The sequence below is a fragment of the Pantherophis guttatus genome, chromosome 6, assembly GCF_059756535.1.
Source record: "Pantherophis guttatus breed Tessera chromosome 6, ASM5975653v1, whole genome shotgun sequence".
Lineage (NCBI taxonomy): Eukaryota > Metazoa > Chordata > Lepidosauria > Squamata > Colubridae > Pantherophis > Pantherophis guttatus.
Window position 1 is genome coordinate 6,151,777 of NC_142068.1, and position 9,031 is coordinate 6,160,807.

Here is a 9,031-nt window from a genome sequence, read left to right on the forward strand (position 1 = left end):
CCTAATTAAAAAACCCCTTAATCCCCACTTTGAAACATGCCACCTCTCAGGGCTCCAAAACCCGTCCTTAAGGTAGGCCTTTGATAACATGGAAGGCCATCGCCGCGAGAGGGGGGCATCTCGCAGCGCAAGCAGGTCTGCTGAGGTATAAGCCATACATAGATGAGAGGTAGAAAGTCTGGTCAGGAGTTTGATGAATAGTCTAAGGTATTGGAGCAAGATGGACCTCAGAGTCGGTGGGCTGGACTCCACTGCTCTCTCACTGCAGTGGGAGGAGTCCCGTGTCAGTTCATCAGAATTGGAGGTAAGGATCCAGGCCACCCTCTCACGGTGGCTAGCCCAGATGGAAAGGGCTTGGGAAAGTTAGATGGTCTATTCCTCCGTTGGTGAAAGGCAACAACTCCCTCAGCTCCCGCATGACAATTGCCCAAACACCCTCCAGCTTGGGGCACAAGATGGAAAAGGAGCCAAACCATAGAGGCATGATGATATTGAACCCGCGGGAGAGAAGATATTCAAAAGGGAGGGATAACATACAGCTGGATACAGTCTGGAGGCGGGGAGCCAAAGACCAAGTCAAAGGCATGGGGGGGGGGGAGGAGAGATCAATCGAGGCGACCAGATGACCAGTTTTTTTTTGGCCGCACTCCAGCCTCTCCAACCCCCAGAACCTCATAAATCCCCCTGATTGTATCCCCCGCTTCCAGACTCCAGCCCCCAGGTCAGATGGTCTAATCCATGTATAGGTGGTAAGGCCAGAAACAGAGCGGCCATATCTCCCCCCCTTCTTCAGTACTAAGCACCAGGGCGCCGCCATCATCTTGCCATTGAGCCACAGCTGCCATTGCCGCCTCAGCTGCCATCGTCGACGCCGTCCGGAAACCGGACCCTCATCACATCCCAGGACCACTGGAACAACATCCAGGGCCTGGGAGGGAAGGGCCCGCTCCATGCCGCCGCATGGTCATTACATAAGATTATTGATTCATGAGGGCCAGTTTATTGGCTAGATTTACTCCTGTTTTGATTGGCTTTATTAAATTTACAATGGAGCTCTAATAATCAGTCATGGGAAGACAGAACAGTAGGATCTCTAATTGATGATGATGTTATCCATTCAGTTGTTTCGGACTCTTGGTGATTCCATGGGCCAGGTCTCTCCCCACCTTTTGATCTTGTACAACTTCTTTGTGTTGTTCTATACTCCGGCTGCTATCAACTTTGATGGTGTCCAGCCATTGTGTTCTTCGGTGCGATTTTCTTGTACCACTAACTCTTCCCAAAATAATTGCTTTCTCCAGTGAATTTCCCCTCATGATACGGCCAAAATAAGTGAGATCCAGTTTTGTGATTTTTCTCTAATTTGAGGCATTGGTTAAAGGAGAATTAAATGATGTCTTGTTGGAGAAAAAAAAAATCTGTAAACTTGACTTGGCTTCCTTCCTGTTGATGTTCCTCTGCTATTCCAGAGGAATAGCTGTCTCTAATCCTAGTCAATGATAATTTAATTATTTTATTAATAATTACATAATTTAATAACATCCTTCTCATTACTGTTTTATTCTCAGTAATTCTTCCACCTTCCTTCAATACATGTTTTCAGCTTTATTAATTGACTGCCTGTATTATTGTTAGGAGACCTAAAATATATATTTTTTCTGAGATAAGATATTAGGCGCTCCACATTTAGTGTATATAGTTTGCCATCAGTCTATCATACTTCTGCAATAACTTAGCTTATCATAGACAAACCAAAACTAAGGCTAATGCTGAATGCTTCAATAAAAACTCCAACTCCAGTGTTTATGGTATAAAATTGAAAAAGTATGATGTAATACTGACAAACATGCAGCCTCATATATCACCATCTCCATGGAAGTCAACTATAGCCTAGTATGTTGCGTTGCAAACTCTACTAATAAAAGCCAGAAACTCAATGAAAAAGAATGAGATTAGAATTAAACATAAAGATGTCCAAACTAATAATAACAGTAGAACAACCATACTTAGAATTTGCAATGAAGCTACTGAAGTGAAGAATAATTTCTGCCATTTAGAATTTATTTATTTATTAAATATATATGCTGCCTATCTCACTATCGCAATGATGCTGTGCAGCTTATAGAATGATAAAAAGATAAAAAGATAATACAAAATGATTAAATTTAAGGAAGATTAATTAAAAACTAAAAACTAAGAAGATAGGTAACATGGGGATTAGAATTTAATAATAATAATAATAATAATAATAATAATAATAATAATAATAATAATAATAATAGAATCAAAGTACAGAAAAATTGCTGCAGGCTGTGAAAATGGAGAACATTATAAAAACAACAGAAACAAAGGCAGATTATAAGGAAAAACAGCTGGATGACAGATTATTAAATAGATGGAAAACCAAAGCTTTGCATGGACAGCACTTGAAAAACATTGAAGGAAAATGTGATGACAGCTTTACATGGGCAAGGTTTAAGATGGGAACCATCAAGGAAGAAATGGAAGATTTAATGCTCGCTGCTCAAGAACAAGCACTACAAACTAATGCCATGAAAGCAAAGATACAAAAATCCACTGACAATCCAAATTGCTGACTTTGCAATAACAAAGTCGAAACTGTTCCACATTTAATATGTGAATGTAGCAAAATCGCACAAACTGATTACAAAGCTAGACATGACCGAGTTGCCAAATTAATCCACTGGTCATTATGTAAAAAATACAACTTACCTGTATCCAAAAAGTCATGGGAACATAAAGTGGAAAAAGTTTAAGTTAAGTTTAAATTTAAGATGAAGGAAGGCAGTTACTATGATTAGGAACACTCTCATAAATTTGTAATTCATTTCATAAGTTCTCTAACCAGGAATACAAGCCTGTGAATGTTGCCAACTCAGTGCGAGCCTGTTGCTTTAGAAGTATACAAAAAAAAAATCTTCTGTCCATAATAGCATACCTTATGCTGCTGGGCTTGAAATTCTTGATATGGATAATTTAGAATTGTGACGCTTGCAGTCAGACTTAGGTATTGCGTATAAAATTGTACACAGTAAGATGCCTGTAAATGACTTTCTTTTCACTTTAATCATAATGTAATGTGTGTGGACAACTGCTTTATATTGATAATGTTTCCTGATTGCTTATTTGTATCCTATGACTATCATTAAGTGTTGTACCTTATGATTCATGATTAACATATCTTCTTTTATGTACACTGAGAGCATATGCACCAAGACAAATTCCAAATGTCCAATCACACTTGGCCAATAAAGAATATTCCTGTCCTATCCTATCCTATCCTATCCTATCCTATCCTATCCTATCCTATCCTATCCTATCCTATCCTATTCTTTAAACTTAATGTAAACTGCTCTAAACACGATTGTAAAAAATTCAATTTTTGTAACAGAATTGTCAAAAATCTGGAATACCTTACCTGATTCAGTTGTCTCAGCCATTAACTTTCATAGTTTAAATTTAGTTTAACTTCTTTGCACCTCACTCCATATTTAAGAAGTCCCTAAGGGGACATGCGTAAGTGCACTAACATGTCTATCCGCTCTGTCGCATTTTAATTTTCTGATTTTGCTTGTTTGAATTTATAATTTTTGTTTGACAAATAAAAAAATAAATAGTGTGTATTTTTTAAAATAGTGCTAGTCTTTGGAAGAATATATTCATTTTTATCACACAGATTCTACCAAGCAGTAACTCTTTCTTAATTTTAACATGATACGATATCACAAATATTAGATATAATCATACACAAATATTTAAACTTTTATGCAAACTGAAATCCAGTTTTCCCACTCAATTATTTTATCTTCTGTAACTCATGTTTTTGTTAATATTTTAGGTATCTATTTATTTTAAATCTAGACAATGTAACAAAGTTGGCACTGCATAGGGTCATCTGATGGCATAGGTACCCATAAGCATGCTGCTGAGGCCCCGTTATAAACAGGACCTGGGATTAACCAAGCAATGGAGACAAAATGATATCTGGAGGCTGTTGGATGGAAAAAAATAGTTTTGAGTTTGTTTGTTTGTTTGTTCATTCATTCATTCATTCATTCATTCATTCATTCATTCATTCATTCATTCATTGAATTTATATTGCTGCCTATTCACCCATGGCAACTCAAGGTGGCTTACAGAATATAAAACCACATTTAAAACAATAAAAACTAACAAAAAGAATCAAATAAATTAATATAGTACAATATAACAAAATCACTCTCCACTTCCTACCCCCTGCCCTGGCGACAGCAGTTCACATGAGCCATTTAATGAGCTCCATCTCGCTCTGAGATCCCTAGGCCCGCTGGCAGAACCAGGTCTTCAGCGCCTTCCAGAAGAATATTAGAGTGTGGGCCATTCTAATCTCTGGGAGAATGATGTTCCAGAGAGAGGAGACCACCATAGAGAAGGTCCTTCTTCTGGGTCCCACCAGGTGTATCTCCCTAGGGGATGGGGGACCCACAGCATTCCCTGCCTCTGCACTCTGATGGGTTGGATAGATGTGACTGGCAAGAGACGGTCCCTCAGATAACCTGGTCCCAAGCCATGAAGGGCTTTGAAGGTAACAATCAGCACCTTGAACTGTACCTGGAAGCAAATCGGCAACCAATGCAGCTCCTGCAGGAGAAATAATACACGTGCACTCCGAGGTCTGCACAAAACCATGCGGCCGCTGCATTTTGCACCAACTGGAGCTTCCGGATGCTGTTCAAGGGCAGCCCCATGTATAGCACGTTGCAATAGTCAAGATGGGAAGTGACTAGGGCATGAGTGACTGTGAGTAGGGACTGTTGGTCCAGGAAAGGGCTGTTGTGACCAAGGCCCAAATAGTGATTACTAAACACAATTCAGTCCTCAACAAACTTATTTTATTAAAACAGCTGAGAATTAATTCATTCTCAGCTTAATCCAAAACAAAATTCTTAATAACCAGTCCGTTGGTCTTATCACCAACCTTTGATGTCTTTGGCAACCTGCCAAAGGCTTTTCTTGGCAAAAACCCTACAAAGTTCAAGAGACGCTGACAAGAAGCACGGGAATCAATGTTGATTTTTTACAAAGAACCCAACTGTTTGTGGCTGCTCTTTTAAGCTTTATGGGAGTGGCCAATCATCTTCTGGCCTTACTCCCGAGTTGTCCTTTTTTCTTCAGCTGCTCTTGCCTTCTGGCAGCTCTTCGCATGCGTGCACTAGGAACAGGCTCCTCCTGTTCCTCTATCTCTCTGCTGTCCACTTCTGGAGCAGTGGTGGGTTCTACTTACCTTTACTACTGGTTCGCAACGGGGCCACGCACGCTCGCTTTGCTCGCGCACATGCACACTTTTCTGCACAAGCATGCACAGAGGCATTTTTATGACATCAGGGTCAATGGGAGGAACCTCCCGTCAGTTTTACTACTAAAGTTAGTCAGTTTACTACTAGTTTTACTATAGAACAAATGTGAACCGGGGGCAACCCACCCACTGCTCTGGAGTCCACGCATCGCTCCCAGATGGCCCTGGCCCCATCTCTGCCTCCAACGCAGAGCCCTCGTCCGGGCCGTCCCAAGACTCCAAGACTGGCCCATTGTCCTTCCCAGCCTCCTCACTGTCCGACTTCACTGCCAGGTATGCAGGCTGCTGGCGGACCACAACAAGGGCGTAACTGGCATACAACCTGCCGTTGCACAAAGGCCCTCCTGGCCATGACCGCCACATGCTCTTTGAGCAGAAGTCATGAGACCAGGAAAACCCCTAGATTACACATAGGGTCTGTTTGGGGTAGTGCCGCCCCATCCAAGACCAAAGGTGGCAATTCTCCCTGAGTCAACAAACCCCAAAATATTTATTAGTTTAACACTAATAAAACTGTTCAGCTCTTTCTTTATGGACCAACTAGTTCAAAAAACTTCTAAACTTTTTCTGTGTGAGTCTGCACCATTCAAGAAGCATGTGCCAGCTGTAGTCAGGAAGGCTTTTTCACAGATGTATCTGATATGTCAATTGCATTCTTCCTTGCATTGGGAGGCCCTGCCCATATCACTCATGCCTTAATCACCTTGTGCATGGGACTCTACATGGGAATTGATTTGTAGTTCTGTGATTCAGATCAAACTATCTCTTTGCTTCAGTATCTGATTTGTTTAGACATTGACTCTGTAATCTGTTTTGTTCACAATAGGTAATTCCTTTTGTTGAAGGTATAAGCTTTTCAATGACTCATTGGTTTCTCCTTAGAACATACTTTGTTAATCAATACATCTCAAAATCTGTTTCTGGCAACTCTTTTTTTTTTTTATTTATTTATATGCCGCTCTTCTCCGGAGACTCAGGGCGGCTTACAAGGCGTTAAGCAATAGCCTTCACACTTTTGTATATTTTATACAAAGTCAGTTTATTGCCCCCACAAACCGGGTCCTCATTTTACCTACCTTAGAAAGGATGGAAGGCTGAGTCAACCTTGAGCCTGGTGAGAATTGAACTCGCAGTAATTGCAGGCAGCTGGAAACTAAATACTACCTTTAAGAGTAGCATTAGTCTGCTGCGCCACTCAGGCCTCTTCTAATCAGGCCAGGTGCACAGCCTTTCACCCAACCCAATTTCACTGGTCAAATGTTTTCCTTTGCAATCATAGAATAAAATAGAATAGAATAGAACAAAACAGAACAGAACAGAACAGAATAGAATTCTTTATTGGCCAAGTGTGATTGGACACACAAGGAATTTGTCTTGGTGCATAAGCTCTCAGTGTACATAAAAGAAAAGATACGTTCGTCAAGAATCATAAGGTACAACACTTAATGATAGTCATAGGGTACAAATAAGCAATCAGGAAACAATATCAATATAAATCGTAAGGATACAAGCAACAAAATTACAGTCATACAGTCATAAGTGGAAGGATGGTGGGAACAATGAGAAGATTAAGTTGCTCTATGTATCCCCCCCTCTGCCTCTAATTCCATGGGTACTGTGCAAGATCGTGGTGGAGGGAGCAAAGGTCATCCTCGTCGCGCCCCATTGGCCAAGAAGGCCTTGGTTTTCCGACCTCGTGGCACTATCTGAAGCACGGCCTTGGCGGTTGGCCCAGGAGAGGGTGTCTCTCAGCCGGGGGGGATCAACCACCCAGAGCCCCAGTGGCTCAATCTGACCACCTGGCTGTTGAGGGGCTCCTCCTGAGTGAAGCCCACTACTCCGCTGAAGTCATCAAAATCATGCAGGCAGACAGAAGGGAGTCCACCATCAGACTCTACAACATCATGTGGAAGGTATTTATATCTTGGTGCTCTGCGTGCGAGATTAATCCCCTGTCAGCTTCTGTTCCGCAGGTGCTGGAGTTCCTCCACGATGGCTTCAGTAAGGGACTGGCACACAACACTCTGAAGCGTCATGTTGCTGCTCTCGCCACGGTACTGTCTCCTCGTGACGGGGTGTCGTTATCCCACGTTTCCATCAGACAATTCTTACGGGGTGTTCGGAATCTCCACCCACCTGTGATTCACAGATATCCCACCGAACCTCCATTTGAGCCTCTACGTACAGCAAGCCTTAGGTTCCTTACTCTGAAGGTTGCCTTCCTGGTAGCCATCACGTCGGCCCGCCACATATCAGAACTAGCGGCCCTTTCTATCAGGCCTGATTTGTGTATCATCCACCCGGACAGAGTTGTCCTCCATTTGGACCCTGCCTTCGTACCTAAAATTAATTCCAGATTTCACCGGGAACAAGAAATCATCCTTCCTAATTTCTGCCCCAACCCTTCCCATCCTCTAGAATTCAAGTGGCACACACTGCATGTCCGCAGGGCTATTAAGATTTACAAGTCGCGGACAGCTCCATCCAGACGTTCTGAGGCACTTTTTCTCTCTTTTCAACCTGCCTCGTTGGGATCCAAAGCTTCCTCGGCCACTATTGGCCGTTGGATTCGTGCTTGTATTGCACGAGCTTATGAGTCATGTTCCCTTGTCCCTCCAAGGTGCATCACTGCTCATTCCACCCGCAGTGCAGCTACCACCGCTGCTTGGGCCACGCAGGCCTCTCTCGAGGACATTTGCCGGGCAGCTACCTGGACTACTCCTGTCCCTTTTATTAAACATTATCGTTTGGATGTGTACACCTCTGCGGAGGCTTCCTTTGGCAGGAGGGTTCTCCAACAGGTACACCTGGCACCGAGGCCTTCTAGGTCGCAGGATTCCCACCTGTAGGGCTGACGAGCTTGGGTATGTCCCACTCCTGACCCACTCCGCAGCCCACTCCTGACCCACTCCGCAGCCTACTGGGAGAAGAGGCATTGGACTTACTGTGAACGCTCTTTCTCCGGGGGCTGCGGAGTGGGTCAGCCCCTCCCACCTGCGACATATCCTTTCTGACTAACTATTATTGGAGCATGTCTTTTAGATTTGCCTTCATCGAACAAACTGGGAGCAATGGAGGCCTGAGGAGGCGTGGCCAAAGCAATTCGACTCAGTAATTGGTCAGACTGACTGTATCATCCCACTCCTGACCCACTCCTGACCCACTCCGCAGCCCCCGGAGAAAGAGCGTTCACGGTAAGTCCAATGCCTCTTTCCTTTTACATGGCTCTGGCATCCCAGCTGAGTTGCCTGATTAGCAGGCAAAGCTGGGATCGTCAGAGCTTGGATCGCCAGAGCCATTTAAGGCTCGTCAGAGTCTTTCGGGCTGGTCTGCCTGGTTACAGGAGAACGACATCCGGTGTATAAGACGACCCCCGACTTTTGAGAAGATTTTCATGTGTTAAAAAGTCGTCTTATACGCCGGAAAATACGGGTAATAATTTTATAATAAAAAATTATAAATGGTTATATCCCAGTATGGAAGATATTTCAAAGTCACAAGGATGACCTTGGAGCAGCCCAAGCTCTTCCTGCTGCTTTATTGCAATATCAGCAACATGTGGATTTGCAAATAGCTAACTTGCAAAATGCCATGATGAAATTACTTCAGAAGTAGGGCAAGGTTTGTCCATCCACAGCAGCACACCAGCTAACTACCCTTAGGTATTTCTGTGCT